This window comes from Myxine glutinosa, chromosome 2 (assembly GCF_964187855.1).
Source record: "Myxine glutinosa chromosome 2, kmMyxGlut1.1, whole genome shotgun sequence".
Classification (NCBI taxonomy): domain Eukaryota; kingdom Metazoa; phylum Chordata; class Myxini; order Myxiniformes; family Myxinidae; genus Myxine; species Myxine glutinosa.
In genome coordinates this window covers 141,976,585-141,997,912 of record NC_136262.1, presented here as the reverse complement: position 1 = coordinate 141,997,912, position 21,328 = coordinate 141,976,585, and positions in this window count along the sequence as shown.

Genomic DNA, 21,328 nt, shown 5'->3' with positions numbered 1-21,328 from the left:
GCCTACGCTTATTTTGTTTGATACAATGCAGAGTCAATCTAGTGGGAAACACATATATAGCCTACATAGAATAAGGAAATAAACTATTTAAAAAGATATATCGTGGCCTGTGTGTAAGTTTCATGGAATTAACTAGGAGGACGGCTGCGACCATTATTTACATTACGAGGGTGTTACACACAACAAAACCATACTTTTCACATTCGTTACACTTTCTACAAAATTGTTACACTTCTCAAAACCGTTACCCTTCTCAAAACCGTTACAATATATATATATACATACATACATATATATATATATATATATATATATATATATATATGTATGTATGTATGTATGTATATATGTATATATGTATGTATGTATGTATTTATGTATGTATGTATGTATGGTCGGTCGGTTGGTCGTATGTATGGTCGTGCGGTCGTGCGACCCCGGTTAATACCAGAGACCGCGGATAGGCCTAAACTGATTTATTCTGAGGCAACAATCAATACGGATTTACTATGGTCGCATGGGAGGAAGAAGGAAAATGGAAGGCTGCGGCAAAAGCTTACCTTCAGCGCACCGACGTAGCTCCGGTCCTGTAAGGGGAATTAACTCGACACGGGCACAGGTTTGACATGGGATTGGAAAATAATACAAGGGTTTATTGCAAAGAAACGTAGGGACAGGAAAACGCGATATTATATAAAGTTCCTAGATTGGGATCCCACACACTGACGTCAACTACAGATGGGAGGAGTGATCAACCAAAATAACATGTCCGTTATGTAATTGGGTACGCGGAGCTCGGTCTTATCTGTCTTGTCCTCATCAATCTCCGGCGTGGAGGAATCCTCCACCCGCCTCGCACACGTCACTAGGCCCATTCACAGCACAGAGCCTCGCTCCCGCACAAGCACCCCTCCAAGCACCATGAGGTCGATCTTCACACACGATCGAGAAGCCAACTCTCAAGCCAACTCAACCAGGGCCAAGAATGCGAGCCAACGCAACCAGGGACAGGACTCTCTCCACTCGAGATCGCATCGGGACTGCCAGGGCCAGGAATCTGCGCACAGAGTTCCGTGCGCTCTTTTTATAACCTCTGGCGGTGACGTCAGCCTCAGCGCGGCACCCAACCAGAGCCTCGTAACTTCCCGCCCTTTGTCGACCCGCTTCGCGCCTTCCGCGTCCATTCGCGCCAACCGATCACAGTCCTCCTTGGCGTGGTATAGCACGTAGTGTGTAGCGTGATCATAGCTCACAGGTGCAGCTGGCCGTGGTCCATGCGGCGGTGCCCCGAGCCCCCCCCCCCCCCCCCCCACCACCCTTGCCTGTCCGTCTTCCAAAGTCATGTCAGGGAAGGGAATCATTTAATGTTGCGCTAGGGACCTAATTACGTGTCTACAGGTGTGAATTGCCATACGGGACAAAGGTTTGGCTACCAGGTGTGGACACACAGGGGCGTTATCTTTTAATCCCTACTCTATTTATCACTCAAACATCCTGATATGCTCACAAGTATACTCTTACCCGACAAAATGCCGGCACATGAAACTTATTGCAGGTCAGATTCCTTACCGCGACAGACGAATACCTGCCAACACAGATCTTTCTGGCTCTACATATTACTACCCCACCGACATAACGATATATATATATATATATATATCCATATATATATATATATATATATATACATATGTATATATATATATATATATATATATATATATATATATATATATATATATATATATATATATATTGTTACGGGACCGCGGCGAGGATGTTGTTTGCCGAGCGGATGGCCGCCGCGCCCGAACAGTTACCCCGAATAACCCGATTCCTGAACGTTGGCCAAAATCGCGCCACAGATATTCAATGGGGAAAAGACTAAAGCGAAGGATGTGAAGAAGAAGAAGACAGAAGTAGGGAATACGGATATAATTTATTTACTATTTACAACCAAAAGAAACCAAGGAAGAAGGAAGGATAATAAAATAATTTACAGAAGAAATCAGAGACACAGTGAAAATCGCTAGCTTATCTAAACAGGCTTAATTAATACCCTGGGACAAGACACACAGAACAAACTCACGTACACAAATGGGGAAATTGCAGGCAGGAATGACAGGAGGTGGGTGGCTGGAGGGGGAGGAAGGCACGGAGCTGGCTGGAGCTTGATCCCGCATGGGACGTCGGGCTGGACCTCGACGGCCGCCGATGCCACCGATCCTGTCGTGTGCGCGGGGTAATGGGTCGGAGCTGCTTGGTGGAGCCAACGCTGCTGGTGGGGGGTCTGGCGTGACGGGTTCTCTCTCCCTCTCTCACAAACTCCAGGACTCTTTCTCTCTTTGCTTCGCTTCGCCCCTTCTCTCCTCTCTCTTTCTTAGTCCAACCCAGTCCAACTCTTAGTCCAACTCTTAGTCCAACTCTTCCTCTCTTGCTTAGTCCAACAACAACTTCTCTTGCTTGGTCCAACTCTTAGTCCCACTCAGTCCAACTCTTAGTCCAACTACTTCCTCTCTTGCTTGGTCCAACTCTTAGTCCCACTCAGTCCAACTCTTAGTCCAACAACAACTTCTAGGCTTTCGCGCGCGCGCTTTATAGCGCCTCAGGCGATCAAGCCGCTGGTGTCCATGACACGCCCATCGGTGAGCTCGCCTCGGCCCTGATTGGTCGGCACGGCCCTCTGGCTCCGCCCTTGATGACGATGGGCAGGCACGCCCAGGAGTCGGCAGCTCCTCCCACTTCTTCTCCAAGCCGACCTCGTGGTGAATGGAGTCGCGGAGGGAACAGTTGGCAATTGTTGGAAGGGGAATGTGAATGAAAGGGGATCTACTCTTATTTCACTTGGTGCAATGGAGTATTTAAATTAATGGAAGACAAATCCTTAGCCTAATACACATAATAAGGATATAACTACTGAACAGGGATATATGGTGTCCTTCGTGTATGCTTTATGGAATTAACTACGGGAACGCCCTTTGACCTTTATACAACAGATTGGAGGCAGGAGGGTCCAGAATAAAGCAATAATAAAAAAACCACAATAAAAAACACAATCCTCATATCCACAACACTGCACCCTCCTCCTCTTAGGCACGTCCCGGGCCTCTTACCTTAACTTTTAGTGTGGCACGTAGGTGTAGTTCCCTCTACATTTAACCTGACCCTGAGTGTGACAGTTTTAAAACAAATAAATATGTCCCGCTGCTCCATTGCACCCTGCCTAACAGATCACGCCCGCAGCTAACCGAATTGCGGAATGGTCTTCAAACTAAAACACTTACGGTGGGGGCGCATTATTTACAATGGCTCTGCTTTTATTTACAAAATGCAACCCAGGACCTGTGATCGTTCTTTTGGGGGGGGGGGGAGACAGTCTGCCCTGCATCGATGCACCAGAAAGCACCCAAAACGCACCAAAACACCCTCAAGCACCAATCGGTGCACAGTCATCATAGTTCATGAATAAAAATAAAAACAACAAACCCTGGTGCTGGTCTTCCTCTTCGGCTCCCTCTGCTGGCTAATGCTCTCTGCCAGTTTTTTTTTTGTTTGTTTTTTGTTTTTTTTTGTATACAAGATCGAGGCTCGTGAAAGAGCGAACATTAATCACACAGAAAGACAAACCGACACATAAAACATATAACATAGGGAGCGGTAGACAAGATGGGGAGAGAGGGGGAAGGACACACACAACATTTGAGAGCAGGGACCGAGAGACATGGAGACATTGAGAGATCTGAGAGAGGGCGAGGGCTTTGGGGGGGGGGGTGTGGGAAGGGGGCGGTGGGAGAGGTATAAAACATATGGACACTGCCAGGACTTCCAGGAAAGAAGTTGGAATTTCAAACAAGGTGGATCTGGGGTGAATTAGCGGGGGTAGAAAAGATCAAGGTTTTGGATGGGGGAAGATAAGAGATGGTGGTGAACAGCTGTTTTAAAGACCTGGAGGGAGGAGAGGGATTGAAGGGAGTGAGGGAGTTTGTTCCAGAGGCGGGAGAAAAGAGGAATGAAAGAGTGAAGGTGAGCAGAGAGCCGAGATTTCGGCAGTTTAACCATCAGAGGGTTGCTGGCAGATCTTGTGCGACCTGTAGGAATATTTGGGGGACAGAGCACAGAGAGAGCTGGGGGTGCAAGGTCAGAGAGGAGTCGGTAGAAGACAGAAAGACCACCTACCTGCCTGCGGTGAGTGAGTGAAAGGCCCTCAGAGATAGCTTCATCGCGGGAGATTCCAATAATTTTGAAAGCTTTGGTTTCAACAGCGTGAAGCCGAGCTAGGTGTGAGGCAGGAGCACCGGCCCATAGTTGTTGTCATCTTCTTTGCTGGCGGCCTATTTGCAATAAAATTTGCACAAAACGTGTCCATTGTTATTTATTTAGGGCCCACAGGGCCGACTAGTGTGGTTCACCTGTGGGGCATAGGTGCCCTGTGACCAAGGTCCGCCAGCAAGATCTCGGGCCTTCATGGCCAGTTCCAGTAGAGGGGCCATGCCCCAACCCATGGGGTCCATAAGCGGTGCTCAGCCACTGACATGTGGTCCATAAGGTGGTGCATCGATGCAGACAGCTGTGGTTGCGAGAGGTTCGGGCGCCCAATGGCGGACTCTCGCACACTCCCCTCGGCGCCCAGTGGCGCACAGTCCTCATGTGGGAGACAAGGGGGGAAAAGACAGATGAGCGAGGGGTAAGGTCTCAAGGGTACACATCAATACAGGGAATGCAAGGCGAGGTGTGTATGGAGACGGAGCGGAGAAAAGCTCATCCCTACCGTACGTCACCCCCCCCCCCCCCCCCCCGTCCGTCACCGGCACTACCCTTGCCCTTACCCCATATGTACAAAATCTACACATTTACAAATTCGTCACTACTGTCACGTCTTCCCCATATCTCTCCTACACCAAATTCGTCACCACAATCCCTTTCCTTCAAAATTTGCCATCACCCAATTCATCATCAAGCCTCATAAGGAGGAAGGGATGGAACACAAAGCACAATGTCACACCCACGTCATGATGCGTCTCACATTCCAAACATTTGCATCAAAATAATAAAAACAACCATGGCATGGTGTGGAGTACCATTGTTACCTCAGGTGAGTGGATGTAGATGGTGCAAGGAGATTTCAAACCTAACTATCTTCTAAATGACATTAACACACTTTACACTACCCGGGGTCTTTCCCTGCCAATCCAATTGGCCAACTTACTCTAGGGGTTCTAAAAACCAATTCCCATTGACCAAACTGTGGTGCTTCTCAATTTGGGGTCTCACTCCCCCGATTAATCTCCCGGTGCCCTTGCACAATTTCCGGGCTGAGTCGTGTAGCTCTCCCAGCAGGTCTACCCACCTGCACACCTCCACCACTGTAGTTGCCACCCGAGCTTACCTAGCTCCTCACCCTAACCTATCTAATTGGGGAAGGCCCCTCCTGGCTCTGTCACCCCCTGGTGCCCTCTGGCACTGGGCTACCCGGGTCCGTCCTCCGGATCCTCGGGCCCCATCCACAACAACTACCGGCTCCCAGAGCCCACCTGCGGCCTCACCTGGCTGACATCCTCACAGTGGTGGAGTGCCCAAACCAACTACACACACTAACAGGCAACACGCCCAGCCATTTCCACATCACTAATGCACCCATCCAAATACCATTCTTCCACCACGCACCACAGATGCCAATATCCAACCACAATTTACCTGTACCCTCTACCTAACTCTTACACTACCCGCCCCGGGTATTCGTGATGGGGGTCCATTCTTCCCCCATTCACACCTTCGCACCATCCACTCCACTTAACAGTTTCCACCATACTCACTCCACGACCATCCATTCCAATACTCCATATACTCCAGACCATTTATTCCATGCAACCATTCTCCATACACCTGTCGTTGCACACCTGTGCAATCACACCTGGTGCCACCTGCACCCTCCTTCCTTCCTGGACCATTTGGGTAAGCACAACACACATCACCATCACTCCCTCATACACTGCTCCATCCACCTGTTCAGTTGCACACCTGTGCAATCACAATACAACTCACAATCACAATCATTTACTCATACACTGCTCCATCCACTTGAATACACCTCCAACACTCACATGGCATCATCTGAACTACCTGTTGCCCTGCTAACTTAGTGCTCCCCGTCTTCCCTTTAAACTAAGCACATACCACGTCATTATCATCCAAACTAATCCACCTGCGTCCCCACTACAGGTATCATTGTCACTACCTAATCTTAACGTTGTAGTGAAATCGTATTCGTACTAATGCTGAACCCAGGTGATGATCGTTGCTCGCTGACACCGCTAGGGGCGCGGCTATAAGACCCGCTGCGGTCGGTGCTCAGGGGGACTTCTCCTGTGACATGTTACATCTAGTGGACTCGCTAACGGTACGCCTGCATAGAATATTAAGCTTGCTTGCATTGAATGTTATGGATGGACCCATGTGATGCCAAACCTTATTCCTATTGCATTTCCTGTATTACAGAATGATGTCATGGTCTTAATGGAATTAAACCACCAGATGGACTAAAGTTGTGGACCCGAATGGTTTTTCACAACACTTAATTCCATTAACGATCTACCGACATGGCGGGCAACAAGACGCTGGTGGTCACACCATTCTGCGCCGACCCGCAAGCCTCGGATGGTGGATTGCAACTGAAGCACTGGCTGAAAACGTTGGAGAACCATTTCGCTGAGCCTGAGACCGAGCCGACGGCTGTCGCGAAGCTAGCAACGCTTCACTCCAAAATCGACTACAACGTGTACAATAGCATCACACAATGTGCGACGTACGACCTCGCGATTGCGGAGCTCAAACGATTGTACATAAAGGAAAAGAGCCCGGGGTATGCTTGGCAATTGCTACTAACGCGACGCCAGCAACCCAACGAGCCGATGTATCACTATGCCCAGGAGCGCCGGCAACTCTTGCTGGACAGCACCCGGGAGCCACGGACTCATGAGCAGGCTCAGGATGACCTTCTCCTAGACGCCTATGTCGCTGGGGTCTCCTCTCAGGACCTAAGGCTCAAACTCCTGGAGAAGACCGACCTGACCTTCGCTGCGGCACTCGAGCAAGGAAAGGTACACACTGAAGCGCGGTTGCAGTCGAACGTCTATGATCGCACGCGCCTCTTGGCGGGAACCTCGCTCCACGCACGGCCGGAGAGTGCTACCGCCGAGGGAGCGGAACTGCTCGCGGAACTCCAGGATGCTCCGGAGGAGGATCCGGTCCTGATGGCTGCCGCAACGGCCAGACCCAAGGCCTTACGCGGAGCCACCTGCTATTTCTGTGGGGGACAACGTCATTCCCGGGCCGTGTGTCCGGCTCGGGACGCCATATGCCATTTGTGCTCGCAAAAGGGGCACTACGCGAAAGTGTGCCGGAAAACCGCACGTGGCTCGCGGCCGCGCGCGACCTTGAATGGGCTCATTGCGGAGCCTACGAGCCGAGCTCGGAACACGGCACCTTACCCGGCTTTGAAGGACAGGGCCCCTCTTCGTGGGCCCCTGGTCGCTCAATCGACCTTGGCGAGAGTCACCGAACAGCCACAACAGTCACATCCTCAATCGGGCATGGAACATGCGTCCTTGACCAGACTCCGGGCCACGCGAGGGGCTTTGGAGCCTCGCCAAGCCCCAGCGGTACATTCTCGTCGTGTCTCTCAAGAGCGTACGGCGTCCACTGGCGGCGACACGAGTTCGGTACCAACTATGGTGGCCCTCACCCGTCAAACGGCGATTTCGAATACTACGGAGGCCTATACCCGTCAAAATTGTCAAACGGCGATTTCGAATACTACGGAGGCCTATACCCGTCAAAATCGTCAAACGGCGATTTCGAATACTACGGAGGCCCATACACATCAAACGGCGATTTTGAATCGCAAAACACCGGAATGCATGGGAAAGCTCTCTGATGGCTTTAACGGATTCCCCATGGACAACGAATACTCCGGCAACGACCGCAAAACTGCAGATTGCATGGGAACACATCCTGACAACTTATACGAGACTCCACGGGCACCCTCTGATGCCCGGAAAACTGCTGCTGGCATAGGATCCGCCCGCGAGGCTCGGCCGACCCACTCGGGAGTTTCGGTCCCACTCCCAGCAGGCTCGTACGGCCTGGCTCAAGCCCTTATTCCCCTCATGGTCGAAGGCCATTGTGTGCGGGCCTTGGTGGATACAGGGTCTACGGATAGTTTTATCGACCAGCGACTAGTGCACAGGCATGGTTGGCAGGTCTTGAGGTCTACGAGACGGATCTTCATGGCTTCCCAGGGACTTCGACTCAGCACGAAGGGGGAATGCCGATTGAAACTCGTGATAAAGGGACGGGTTTTCCCAGATGTACACCTTATGGTCTTACCTGCTTTATGTGCTGATATTCTGTTAGGACACGATTTTCTTCAGCGACATGGACGTCTGGAAATGGAGTTTGGTGGGCCTGACACGCTTGTTGTGGGGGCTGACGCGCTTGCTGTGTGTGCCCTAGCGAAAATGGAAATTCAGCCGCTTTCGCTGTTCCCCAATCTAACCTCCGACTGTACCCCTGTCGCGGTGAAATCACGGCGCTACTCTCGAGCAGACATGCAATTCATTGCGGACGAAACGGCTCAGCTCTTGAAAGACGGTATCATAGAACCTAGCCGGTCGCCGTGGCGAGCCCAGGTCTTGGTGGTGCGAAGCGATGCACACCGCAGACGCATGGTAATCGACTATTCCCAAACGATTAACCGCTTTACACAGCTGGATGCCTACCCCCTTCCGGGGATGGATGCGCTGGTGCGACAGGTGGCCCAGTACTCGGTCTACAGCACTCTCGATCTCCGTAGTGCGTACCATCAGATCCCCATCTCTAGGGCAGATCGTATCTATACCGCATTTGAGTCGGAACAACGGTTGTAGCAGTTTACTCGATTGCCTTTTGGGGTAACGAACGGGGTCACCTGTTTCCAGAGGGCCATGGATGACCTCACTGCGAGGGAGAACTTAACCGATGTTTTCGTCTACCTAGACAATCTTACGGTTTGTGGGTATGACCAAGGGCACCATAATGCTAATCTGAAGCGCTTCCTCGAGGTCACGCAGAGGTATCACTTAACCATGAACGAGGATAAGTGTCAATACTCTCTACGCAAGATAGATCTTTAGGGGTACACCATGACCCATGGCTCTGTCGCTCCGGATAAGGAGCGTCTGCAACCTTTGCTCGACATGGCCCCTCCCTGCGATCGGGCGTCCCTGAAGCGCGACCTCGGGCTATTCGCCCATTACTCCAAATGGGTCCAAAATTTCTCCGCGAAACTTCGCCCCCTTGTGGCCTGCGACACATTCCCTCTGCGTCCGGCCGCATTGGCGGCCTTTGGAGGCCTTAAGGCCGACATCGCCAGTGCTGCTGTGGCGACGATCGACGAGAGCAGATCTTTCGTCCTCGAAAGTGATGCCTCGGATCAGGCCATCGCGGTGACCCTTTCCCAAGGAGGGCATCCGGTGGCTTTCTTTTCACGGACTCTTACCTCCGCTGAGCGGAGACATTCATCTGTCGAAAAGGAAGCGTATGCGATCGTCGAGTCTATTCGGCGATGGCGCCCGTACTTACTCGGGTGATGTTTCCAAATCATCACGGACCAGCAAAGTGTTGCGTTCATGTACGACACATTACACGCCCAGCGCATTAAGAATGAGAAAATCACTTGCTGGCGTATAGAGCTTGCCGACTTCTGCTACACTATCAAATACCACCCGGGGAAGGATAACCAGGCTGCCGACGCCTTATCGAGACTGGCTACGTGCACGGGTATCGCCACTTTGGAGGGCCTACGCGTGCTGCATGCCACTGCGGGGCATCCGGGCGTAACGTGTTTCGCTCATTTTGTGCGGCGTGGCAATCTACCATACTCGATTGACGATATCCGCCGTATCTGTCGCGACTGCGCTATATGCGCGGAAATCAAACCGCGTTTCTATAACCCACCCATGGGGACTCTGGTTAGGGCTACGAGGCCGTGGGAACGCTTGGCGATGGATTTCAAGGGCCCATTGCTGGTGTCGAGTAACTCTTGCTATCTGCTCACTATCGTCGATGAGTACTCGCGATTCCCCTTCGCTTATACGTGAGTGGACATGACTGCTGCCACGGTAATGCGATGCTTACAGAACTTGTTCTCTATGTTCGGGTACCCGGCCGATGTGCCTACCGACCGGGGTGCGGTCTTCTTGTCTCAGGAGGTGCGAGGCTATCTGCTCCAAAATAACATCGCTCCTAGTTACACCACGCCGTACAGACCCCAGGCAAATGGGCAGATCGAATGCTTCAACGGGATTATATGGAGGGCCGTCATGCTCAACCTCCGGACCCCTCGGCCAGGGCCTCGATAAATGGGCTTGGTCGCTACCTGCGGCGTTGAACTCGATCAGGGCTCTACTGTGTACGGCCACCAACCAGACTCCCCCCACGAGCAACTTTTCCACCACCCCAGGAGCACGGGGTGTATACGGTCTTTACCCAGTTGGCTCGCTGAGCCCGGGCCGGCCTACCTCAAATGGGCGGTTCGCACGAGCAAGTACGACCCCTTAGTGGACAAAGTGCAGATACTCCAGGCTAATCCTGAGCATGCTCGTGTGATGATGGCTGATGGACGTGAGACCACTGTCTCCGTACGTCATCTTGCCCCATGTGGGATCGCCGACCCTTGTAGGGAATCGGATGAACCAATCGAACCCATCTATGAGACTATGGACTCTTCCGACGCTCCCATCGCTGAAAGTCTGCCGACCCTCCCCTCGCCGCATCTACCCGTGCCCGAAGGCTTGGCGGTACCCCCTTCGTCACCTGACTCCGGTAGCTCCTCCGACGCCGGGGTCTCTGGGATACGTGATGCCGTACCCAGGGAATTTCGGACGCGTGCTGGCAGAGAAATTCGCCGCCCGGACCGGTACGGTTGGGTCGACTGATACCATATTCCACACCCTGTTAATGCTGACGCTCGCTCGATTCTAGCCGCTCTGCAGTATAATTCTAACGGTGGGGAGAATGTAGTGAAATCGTATTCGTACTAATGCTGAACCCAGGTGATGATCGTTGCTCGCTGACACCGCTAGGGACGCGGCTATAAGACCCGCTGTGGTCGGTGCTCAGGGGGACTTCTCCTGTGACATGTTACATCTAGTGGACTCGCTAACGGTACGCCTGCATAGAATATTAAGCGTGCTTGCATTGAATGTTATGGATGGACCCATGTGATGCCAAACCTTATTCCTATTGCATTTCCTGTATTACAGAATGATGTCATGGATTTAATGGAATTAAACCACCAGATGGACTAAAGTTGTGGACCCGACTGGTTTTCACAACAAACGTTACCTATTGTCATCTTCTCTAGATCCCTATCATTATATCCTAACCCTCCCGGGCTAGTTTTCACTGCCAACCCCATAAGACTAGTGCTCCTTTGCCCCCTTCTGTGAGGGATGGTGGATTGGCCATCCCATCACATGGGGCATCTCTCACTACCAATTTTGCACACCAAATTTCAACCAATCAAAAATTTGCCAATCACTACCAATCACTCTACCATTACCAATCATCACTCTGCCAATCCTTGCCCTGCCAATCCGTTGCCAATCATTAAATTTTGCTTTGCAATTTCGGGTCCAAAACACTATCCTCATCACACGTCTACTCACTAGTGCCTCTCGGTGCGCCAATTCATCTCCAAAGCTCGGCTTCGCAAAGCCGAGCAATGAATGCGGGTTGCTTGGTGCCGGCGGCTGGATGCGTCCGGCATTCGGTGCAGGGACGGGGGCTTACCCGGGCCGAGATCCCACGCACCATCTCGGCACGGAGCCGTCCAATGGCCCGATTTCGACCTGCCGGAACGCCTCAACCACAAAGGGTTGTCGTGACGACCCTTCCTACAGGGCCGCCCGCTCCGCTTAGTGGAGCACGGACACGGCCGTTCAAAGCGCGGCCCGGCGTGGATCTCGCACGGCGGCTCTTTCGAAACCACCGCGGATCCCCGCGGCATGCAAAGCTGCCCGGTTCGCACCGAAGGCCCGATTCGGCTATACGTCGCTCTAACCGCTAACCCGGTTAGCGTCGATGCTCCATTCGCATGCTTACACCCCGGAGCTCGTTCCTTGCTCATACATCCAGCCGTCTCCATGCTCTTTGTCATTGTACCTTCCCTGGCACACCCAGGTACACTCATTCCGCTTACAGACTTGGTCACACACCTGACCACCGCACACCTTTGCACACACTCGTCGTTCGCACACCTCGCCAACACACCTCTTCGCGCCCCCTCCTCGGTTACCTCCTCTGTGACAACCACAGGTGTGCTCTCACTTGCACACCCAACCAAGTGCCTCACTACCAATTCCAGTGTGCATTCCCACACACGCTCTACCATTCCAGGTGTGCATCCCTCCATTCCAGGTGTACATCCTCTCTCACCTGCCACAACCAACTCACGCTCCCTGTCACTCTCACTACTCTCACCTCCACACTCGGTCGCGCACTCACCCTTACTTTTGACAGCGCACTCTTTCCTCATGCACCCGTCCGTTACACACCTTTCTCGCGCATCCTCTTGCACACACTCTCCCGTTACACCCTCCGTAACACTCACCACAGGTGTGCATTCTCCCTTACTCTTGACAGCGCACTCTTTCCTCATGCACCCGTCCGTTACACACCTTTCTCGTGCATCCTCTTGTGCACACTCTCTCGTTACATCCTCCGTAACACTCATCACAGGTGTGCACTCTTTCGTTACATCCTCTGTGACACTCTCCACTACGCGCTTCAATGTGCTCCCTCGCACACGCGCTACGACCAACTCACTCTCGACAGCACACTCACTCCTCGGGGCGCACTTTTTCCTCACACACCCCAGAGTCGGACATTCTCGCACACCTCCTCTCTCGTACTCCGTACCTGTCGCACACTTCACCAACGGCCTCTCACGAACACCCGGATCCAAATCAACCCCCAAGCCGACTGAAGCTCCCCTCACATCATATACATTTCCACGTATATCGCCACTCACCTCGGCACCTCGTCTCCACACCTCCTTCGCCACCTGCAAACTCTTTATTTGGTTAGCAAGCACACCATCATGATTCGAGCACAGACCTTGTACCAATTCCATTACTTCCTCCTTTATCTCTTTCTCAGCTTCCCTTCGTCTCTTCTTAATTTCAATCACCCCTTCTTCCACCTCCTCTAATTTTTCCTTTACCTCCTTCATTTCCCGGTGCGCCCCCTCTATCTCTTCCTCTAACGCCACCTTAACCGTTTTTATGTGCATCCTCACCTCCCGGTCCTTCGTCTCCATTAGTTCTGTCACCTCGTCCAACCTCATTGTCAGTCCCTCACGTACCATCTGACATTCCCTCTTCGTCGCTATCAAGTCGTCTTTTAGTTCTTTTTGTGTCGCCTTTAACCCTCCTAGTACCGCAGTATTCTTTTGTACCTGCTCCACTAACTCCGTCTGTCCCACCATCAGCTGTTCCACCTCCTGCGTCAGGTCCTCTATGCCCCCTTGTAACCTAGCCGTATTATTCCTCACCTCTTTCTCCATACGCTTCTCACCTCGCTTTACCTCCTCGCGTACCCCCGAGACCTCCTCGCTTACACCTCGTCGTATTTCCTCCTTCATCTCCTCCATCTCTTTAGTAGATGCCGCCCTCATCTGTCCCAATTCATCCCTCTGAGCATCCAGTTTACCTTCTCACCCGATTTTCACCTCCTCTATCTGGTTCCCCATCCGTTTGATTTCCCGGGCGGATTGCTCCCCTATCTCCCACAATTTGCCTTCCATCTTATCTTCTAGCCCCGTTAACCCATTCTTCACCCCCTCTATCTGATTCTCCTCGGCAGCCATTCTATTTTCCACCCCCGTTAACCCATTTTTCACCCCTTTTATCCCGTTGTCTAACCCCTAAAATTTATTGTCTAACCGTTCACTGGTACCCCTCGCTTCGTCCCTCATTGCTCCCATTTGGCCCCTCAATCGCTCACTATCAGCCCTCGCTTCGTCCCTTATTGCTCCCATTTGGCCCTCCAACCTGTCCATACTGTCGTTCTTTTTCTGTACTTCTGCCATGAAATGGGCCATGAAGGCTCGCATGTACCCTGGCATCTCGGGCTCGGCTGCCGCGACCACGGGTGCCGCTAAATTTGGTGCCGTAACAACCATGTGCGCGAGGGCGCCATTTTGTGCGCCTGATACCTCCTCAACCACCTCATCATTGCTCTCCTCCATTTCTTCCCTGTGGTCCTGTGTTACCCCTAACCCCTCTTCTAGCTCACCCACCAGCATCCGATCGCCTTGACTAGCCATGGCGCGATTTCAAAGTTTTTCAAAAAAGGGTTTTCCTAAACCAAAACAAATTTCGGCCGCTTGTAATTTTGAGCGCGTTAAGCGCGCTTCGGGTCCAATCTCGCTCCCGACACCAATTGTTACGGACATGGCTAGGATGTTGTTTGCCGAGCGGATGGCCGCCGCGCCCGAACAGTTACCCCGACTAACCCGATTCCTGAACGTTGGCCAAAATCGCGCCACAGATATTCAATGGGGAAAAGACTAAAGCGACGGATGTGAAGAAGAAGAAGACAGAAGTAGGGAATACGGATATAATTTATTTACTATTTACAACCAAAAGAAACCAAGGAAGAAGGAAGGATAATAAAATAATTTACAGAAGAAATCAGAGACACAGTGAAAATCGCTAGCTTATCTAAACAGGCTTAATTAATACCCTGGGACAAGACACACAGAACAAACTCACGTACACGAATGGGGAAATTGCAGGCAGGAATGACAGGAGGTGGGTGGCTGGAGGGGGAGGAAGGCACGGAGCTGGCTGGAGCTTGATCCCGCACGGGACGTCGGGCTGGACCTCGACGACCGCCGATGCCACCGATCCTGTCGTGTGCGCGGGGTAATGGGTCGGAGCTGCTTGGTGGAGCCAACGCTGCTGGTGGGGGGTCTGGCGTGACGGGTTCTCTCTCCCTCTCTCACAAACTCCAGGACTCTTTCTCTCTTTGCTTCGCTTCGCCCCTTCTCTCCTCTCTCTTTCTTAGTCCAACCCAGTCCAACTCTTAGTCCAACTCTTCCTCTCTTGCTTAGTCCAACAACAACTTCTCTTGCTTGGTCCAACTCTTAGTCCCACTCAGTCCAACTCTTAGTCCAACTACTTCCTCTCTTGCTTGGTCCAACTCTTAGTCCCACTCAGTCCAACTCTTAGTCCAACAACAACTTCTAGGCTTTCGCGCGCGCGCTTTATAGCGCCTCAGGCGATCAAGCCGCTGGTGTCCAGGACACGCCCATCGGTGAGCTCGCCTCGGCCCTGATTGGTCGGCACGGCCCTCTGGCTCCGCCCTTGATGACGATGGGCAGGCACGCCCAGGAGTCGGCAACTCCTCCCCCTTCTTCTCCAAGCCGACCTCGTGGCGAATGGAGTCGCGGAGGGAACAGTTGGCAATTGTTGGAAGGGGAATGTGAATGAAAGGGGATCTACTCTTATTTCACTTGGTGCAATGGAGTATTTAAATTAATGGAAGACAAATCCTTAGCCTAATACACATAATAAGGATATAACTACTGGACAGGGATATATGGTGTCCTTCCTGTATGCTTTATGGAATTAACTACGGGAACGCCCTTTGACCTTTATACAACAGACTGGAGGCAGGAGGGTCCAGAATAAAGCAATAATAAAAAAACACAATAAAAAACACAATCCTCATATCCACAACAATATATATATATATATATATATATATATATATATATATATATCCATATATATATCCATATATATATATATATATATATATATATATATATATATATATATATATACATATATATATATATATATATATATATCTATATATATATATATATATATATATATATATATATTTATATATATATATATATATATATATATATATATATATATATATATATATATATATATTGTAACGAATTTGGAAAGTGTAAAGAATGTGAGAACTGGTGCTGTGTTTTAACTGACCCTCGTAGAGTAAATAAGGTCGAAGGCCGTCCCCCTAGTTAATTCCATGAAACTTACACACAGGCCACGATATATCTTTTTAAATAGCTTATTTCCTTATTCTATGTAGGCTAAATATGTGTTTCCCACTAGATTGGCTCTGCATTGCATCAAACGAAATAAGCGTAGGCCCCTTTTAATTTCCCCAATCATCTCCACTCTCCAAAGTTCCTTTCAAAAGCGGTGCGAGTGGTGTTCAATCCCGCAAGCCGCCATTGCCCATGTGCTAATCTCGGAGAAGAGGGGGGTAGGAGCCGCCAACTCACAGGCGTGGCACGTCGTCATGATCAAAGGGGGAATCGGACAGCCCTAACAGCCAACCAGCACCGCGGTGAGCGACCCGGTAGGCGTGCCCTCGCAGCCGGCGGCTTGATTCCGACCCGAGTAATAAAAGCGACTGGAAGGGACTGCTTCGGCAGATGAGATGAGATGAGATGAGATGAGATGAGATGAGATGAGATGAGAGATGAGATGTGAGATGAGAGATGAGAGACGCTCCAAACCAAAAAGGAGAGGTACTTGGAGATGAAACAAGCTTTGGAGAGACGCGCTGAGAGGAGGGAGACGGCTCCACCAGAAGGAGAGGAGCAGGTGTGACCGAGCCAGCGCGTGACGTCCACAGCATCAGCAGCGTCGACGCGACCGAGGGTTTTCCCGCCAAAAACGCGAAGAGTGGGAGCTGCTACCTCCAGCCCTGCCGGTTGCAGGGACCTGACCCTGCCTCCCTCTCCAGCAACCCACCTCCGCCATTCCTGCCTGCAATTTCCCCCGTGTAAGTGTGAACGTCGTCTGTCTTAATCGTTGTCCTGGGGTTAAGTAAACTGCATAGATAAGCTAACGATTCACTGTGTGACTGCTTCTTCCATCCATTGCTTGTAAATAACTTGATCGCTCCTTCTTTATGCTTGTGTGTATAATAAATCCTGTTGTTCCTCCGTACTCTGTCTTCTTCTCTCTTCCTTCTCTTTCGGTCGCTTTAGAGGTTTCCATATTGAATATCTGTGGCGCGATTTGGTCAACGTTGGGGGAGTCGGGCTAATCGGGAATCCTGTAACGGTCGCGGTTGACCATCCGCTCGGCCCAAAGTAACATCTTGTCCGCGACCCGTAACAATTGGTAGTCAGGAGTTGGGATTCGAACCTGGGACTAAATTTATTTAGCCCAAATTTTGGACACCAATTGTGTTATTACCGTAACAATTGGTGTCTAGGAGTGGGATACGAGGCCCGAACCAAATTTGTAAAACGTCTAGAAAAAGATTTGGTCAAAATTATGAGCTGCCGAAATTTTGTTGTTTTATAAAACCCGAATTTTGAGATCGCGCCATGGACAATCAAGGCGATCGGATGTCGGTGGGGGAGATAGACGGGTTAGGGGTAACCCAGGACCTTGGGGAAATGTATGTGGAGGAAAGGGAGGAGGAGAGCAATGGCAATGTGGTTGAGGGAGTATCAGGCGCACAAAATGGCGCTCTCGCGCACGAGGTTACGGGTGCGCAAAATGGCGCCTCCTGAACCTTTTTTTTGTACAAATGAAGGCCCTTATGGACAAGAATAATGAAGAAATGGAAAACAGAATGATGGGGGGCCCTTATGGGACAAATGGGAGACCAAATTGGAGGTTTGAAACACAGTATGGGGGTAATGGGGGGCGAAATGGGGGGCAAAATGGGAGAAATGGGGGAACGGCTAGAAGCTAAATTTGAGAGGCTAGGAAGCAAAATGGAGCGAATCGGCAAAATTGCGAACAGAATGGGTGACCGCATGCAAGGATGTAGGGAGACCATGGATCGCATGGTGGGCGAGAGGGTCCCAGGGGTGCACGAGGAGGTAACGCGGGTCGAGAAGCGCTGGTTGAGCGAAGCGGAGGAAAGCGCGGGTACAATGACGGGGGTAGAAATCGCGACACGGGGTTTGGAAAAGCCGGCGACCGATGAGGTAGAGGGAATTTTATTAAAACCAACGGTCGTCGAGGTGAGTAAAGAAAAAGTGGAAGTGGGCATTGAAATTGAAGAGACCGGGGACTTAGAAAGCCACTCGCGGCGGGAGGAAGAAATGGAATATGTGCAAAGTCCCTGCTCAAATCATGATGATGTACTCGCTAATCCAAATGAAAGTTTGCAGGTTTTGGTGCAGGGAGGAAGAAGAACCCCGAAGGTGAGACGTGCTGTGTATTGTGCGGGGAGATTTTGTAAGAGGATGTTTGGCGACAAAATAATTTTCGCGCGCTTGGGATCGAGGAGGCATCCGGGCGTTGGTGAAGGGTCCCGTGTGAGTGGAAATGGCACGTGTGGGAGGAAAAAGTGTGCGTCGGCGAGTGGGTGTGTTATAAAGTGTGGGAGTGAAACCGAGTGCGAGCGAGAATGCACGTCGGGGTGTACGGAGTGTACGTGCGAGGGTGAGAGTGACACGAGGAGTGAGTTGGTGGTGGAGCGGGTGCGAGAATGCACGCTTGGAATGGTTGAGGGTGTGCGAGGAAGCACACCTGAGTTGGTCATGGCGCGAGTGTGGGAGAGCCCATCTGAGCGCGTTAGTGGGTGGATGCCAGAGTGCACGCCCATGGTGAGTGTTACGGAGGACGTAACGGAGGAGAGGTGTGGACCGAGGTGTGCGCAAGAGTGTGCGCGAGAGGAGTGGTGTGTAACAGGGAGAGCGTTGGTGGAATGTACGGACGGCGTTGGAACGCCGGGTTTTGTGAGGGTGAAAGGGGTAGCGTATGCGTGTGAGCATGCAGGTGAAGCATCGACGGTAACCGGGTTAGCGGTTAGGGCGACGGATAGCCGATGCGAGCACTCGGGGCGCGGTGTGCTTTGTTGGGTGCGAGGCCCGGCACGGATCGATGCTGCGTCGCTTCTCTTCGAAGCGTCGTTGCCGATTCGGGCTTGGCCCCGCCCCGCACGGTCGAGTCCGGGCCTTGTCGGTCCAGGCGACCGGTCCGGTTCAAGGGCGAGTGGGAGGGAGCGGAACGGTGCCCCCTCGTGGGGACGGGGTTCCGACCGAGGGAGATTGAGCCATCGGGCCCGGGACCGCAAGGTGCCGCGCCGAGATGGTGCGTGGAATCTCGGCCCAACCAAACCACCTCCCTTGAACCGAAAGCCGGACGGATTCAACCTGCAGGCGACCAAACCACCCGAATTCATTGCTCGGCTTTGCGAAGCCGAGTTTAATGACGTCATGACGCACCGAGGCTAGGATATAGCGGACTGTGATGATGTAATCTGGGATGATGATGTGATGATGATGATGATGTGAATGATGATGATGATGTAGTGATAGTGTTTTGATCCGAAATTTCGAAAAGTAAATAGAATTGGCAGATGATTGGCAAATTTTTGATTTGTTGAAATTTGGTAAGCAAAATTGGTAGTGGGACGCCCCCGATGTGGTGGGATGGCCAATCCACCATCCCTCACAGCGCGGGGGGGGGGCAAAGGAGCACTAGCTTATGGGGTGTATGGCAGTGAAAACTAGCCCGGGTGGGTTAGGATATTGTGTGTAGGGCCCTAGAAGATGACATTAGGCAACGTTAAGATTAGTTAGTGACAAGGATACCTGTAGTGGGGACGCAGGTAGATTAGTGTGGATTATAATGATGAGGGAGCGCAATAGTTTAAAGGGGCGACTGGGAAGCGCAAGTTTCAGAGGGGAGTAGTTAGCTGAGATGATGCCGTGTGTGTGAGGATTGACCAGGTGTGATTGCACAGGTGTGCAACTGGACAGGTGTGTGGAGCAGTGTTTGAGTGATGGTGATGGTGATGTGTATTGTGATGACCAAATGGTCCAGGAAGAAAGGAGGGTGCAGGTGGCACCAGGTGTGAGTGCACAGGTGTGCACCAACAGGTGAATGGAATAAATGGTTGTGTGGAATATATGGAGTATTGGAATGGATGGTCGTGGAGTGAGTATGGTGGAAACGATGGAGTGGAGTGGATGGTGCGAAGGTGTGAATGGGGGAAGGATGGACCCCCATCACGGATACCCGGGAAGGGTAGTGTAATTGTTAGGTAGAGGGTATAGGTAGAGAAGCAGAAAGACCGGCCCAGCAGAAAAAGAGAAGACCACCACCAGTTGTTTTGTTGTGTTAATTATGAACAGTGGTGACTGTGGACCGAGTGGTGCTTTTGGTGCTTTGTGGTGCTTTTGGTGCTTTTGAGTGCTTTGGTGGTATTGGTACTGGTGCATCGATGCAATGCATGCTGTCTCCTCCCTCCCAACAGGAATTTCTTTTTCTTGTTCCCTAAAAAGTAAAAAAACAAACACAGGTCCTGGGTTGCGTTGTAAATAAGAAATAACGTCACTGTAAATAATGCTCCCCACCGTAAATGTATAGTTTGAGAACAATTCCGTAATTCGGTTAGCTGTGGGCTTGAGTCTGTTAGACAGGGTGCAATGCAATAGGGGGACATACTTATTTGTGTTTTTAAATCGTCACACTCAGGGTCAGGTTAAAAGTAGAGGGAACTACACCTACGTGTCACACTAAATTAAAGTTGTAGGCCCGGGACGGGCCTGAAGAAAGGAGGGTGCAGTGCAACGAATTTGGAAAGTGTAAAGAATGTGAGAACTGGTGCTGTGTTTTAACTGACCCTCGTAGAGTAAATAAGGTCGAAGGCCGTCCCCCTAGTTAATTCCATGAAACTTACACACAGGCCACGATATATCTTTTTAAATAGCTTATTTCCTTATTCTATGTAGGCTAAATATGTGTTTCCCACTAGATTGGCTCTGCATTGCATCAAAGGAAATAAGCGTAGGCCCCTTTCAATTTCCCCAATCATCTCCGCTCTCCAAAGTTCCTTTCAAAAGCGGTGCGAGTGGTGTTCAATCCCGCAAGCCGCCATTGCCCATGTGCTAATCTCGGAGAAGAGGGGGGTAGGAGCCGCCAACTCACAGGCGTGGCACGTCGTCATGATCAAAGGGGGAATCGGACAGCCCTAACAGCCAACCAGCACCGCGGTGAGCGACCCGGTAGGCGTGCCCTCGCAGCCGGCGGCTTGATTCCGACCCGAGTAATAAAAGCGACTGGAAGGGACTGCTTCGGCAGATGAGATGAGATGAGATGAGATGAGATGAGATGAGATGAGAGATGAGATGTGAGATGAGAGATGAGATGTGAGATGAGAGATGAGAGACGCTCCAAACCAAAAAGGAGAGGTACTTGGAGATGAAACAAGCTTTGGAGAGACGCGCTGAGAGGAGGGAGACGGCTCCACCAGAAGGAGA